Source organism: Centroberyx affinis, unplaced genomic scaffold (assembly GCF_046629955.1).
Source record: "Centroberyx affinis isolate AG114_WGS23_722 - 3 ecotype Tasmania unplaced genomic scaffold, CSIRO-AGI_Caff_v1 ptg001579l_1, whole genome shotgun sequence".
Classification (NCBI taxonomy): domain Eukaryota; kingdom Metazoa; phylum Chordata; class Actinopteri; order Beryciformes; family Berycidae; genus Centroberyx; species Centroberyx affinis.
Genome location: NW_027280029.1, coordinates 1 through 2,262, shown reverse-complemented (window position 1 = coordinate 2,262; position 2,262 = coordinate 1).

Sequence of the window (2,262 nt, the reverse complement as noted above, 5' to 3'; positions counted from 1 at the left end):
GCTAATGGCAGCAAGCTGTTATGGTTTGGTAAACAAGCTTGTGAGCTAATGACTAGCACAAGCTTTCATATCACCTCCTGTATTGGTGGATAAAGTAGTCAGCTGACCTGAAACGATGATTCCTGCAATTCAAAACGGAGGAAACTCGAATGAGGTGTCTAATACGTCTTTTGTTGATTTGCTAACGCTGTCAACCGGTAAATAGACCAGTTTCTATTAGCTATCATGTTAGCTAGCTGTTTCTTCTTCTTCGGTAAGACACGGTCACATTGCATTGTGGTATACAGGAGAAATTGTAGGGTACACTGTCTGTTCACTACAATTTGTAGTGCATTGTGGGTATCTTATAGTGGACTATTTAGTGAATCAAATTAACCGTTGAGAATTCGGACACTAGTAGAAAATAGCGGATACACTATATAGTGAACTACTTCTGTAATAGGGAACGGTTTCGAACAGAGCCTAAGAATTCTGACTTTTTTCTCGGAATTCTGACTTTAAACAAAAAATTCTGACTTTTCCTCGGAATTCTGACTTTAAACTAAGAATTCTGACTTTTTTCTCGGAATTCTCATTTTCAACTCAGAATTCTGACGATCACATTAGTTCAAAGAATCGATCTACAAACCGGTAGTTCTGGGGTCAGTGAGGGCTACGTAAAACATAAAACGTGTCTCGTCGACTTCTGCTTCAGTTAGTGATTTCCTACATTTCCCAGAATGCCTTTCGACCACCCTCAGGGAAGGCACGTGAACTTGTTGCTTTCAATCAACGGTGGTCTACGATTGGCCGCTTATCGAGAATCGAGAATAAGAAAAATGGAGCCAGGAATGTAAGGTACATCACCCATGGCTGTTTTTTTTAAGTGTTAGACAGTTTTAGGGGGGATTTTCCTTTACTTTTAGCTGGGTTTTAATGGAGAGTTTTAGTGTCCCATGATGGTCTAAATGCTGTTTCAGAGGCTTACAATGACAGGAATACAATTCTGGGTGGAAAACACTGCTTACTTGTAATTGTTTGGCAAGAAAATGATCACATTTGATTCAATTCTTTTTCTAAAGTAGTATTTGAATGGAGGACTTCACTTTCTCCCTCTGTGTGTGTGTGTGTGTGTCAGTGGTGGCGGGGGGGGGCATGGGAACAAACCTCTGCTCCATCACAATGCTAGAGGACATGCTCGATAAGACACATTAATTTGATATGACATTATTCACCTGATTACGAAGCGGGCCATGCCACCCGCTGAGGCCCGACAAGCAGCAGCATCCTCTGACGCCAAGCGCTCCCTTCTCCTCCACACCAAGCCCCTTCTTCTTCTTCTACCACCGTCTTCATCATCATCATCTTCATCATCATCATCACTGCCTCAACCGACATCCAAATGATCCAAACCAGACGCAACCTTTTTTATTTTTTTTTCTCATAACCTCATCATAAATCATAATGATCATAATCGTCATCGTCGCCATCGTCATCATCTTTCAGTAGGATGACCAAACTCAAATAATTCAAACTTTCTTATTTTTTTTTTATTTTTTTTGGTAACACTTTACAATAAGGGTCACTAAGTTAAGGGTTAGTTAAGCATTAACTAATGTGTCTGGTAATCATTTACTAATGGTGTATACATTATTTAATAGTCATCTTTATAAACTATAATAATGTATAAATTAATACCTTAGTTAACATGAACACCATTAGTAAATTACACATTAGTTAACTGTTAATTAAGGGTTAGTTCATGCTTATTAAACATTAACTAACCCTTAACTTAGTGACCCTTATTGTAAAGTGTTACCCTTTTTAATAGCTAGCACCATCAGCACAATATCATCATCATCATTACCACCATCATCATCATAACTATCATCATCACCATCATCACCACCATTGTCACATCCCTCTTTCCTCCCTCCATCCTAAAACCCTAAACTTTCTTTTTCTCTTCTCCCCACATCGCCACTCTCCAAACCGATCCTTTCCTTCCTTCCTCCCTCAACCACTGCAAGCCCAAGCCCGTTTCTCCTCTCGTTCCCTCTTGCATCCCTCCATCCCATCCCATCCCTCTCCTTCCCCCGACCACCCTTCCCTTCTCTCCCTCCCATTCGCTCACCCTCTACCCCACGCTCCTTCTTTTTTCCCCCGTTTCTCACCATTATCTCTCCCTCTGGCCCATCTCTCGTTCGCTTTTTTCTCATACCCGTCATCTTCCACCTCAAGCTTTTCTTTTTTTTTTTTTTCTTTTTTTCTCAGCCCCATTAC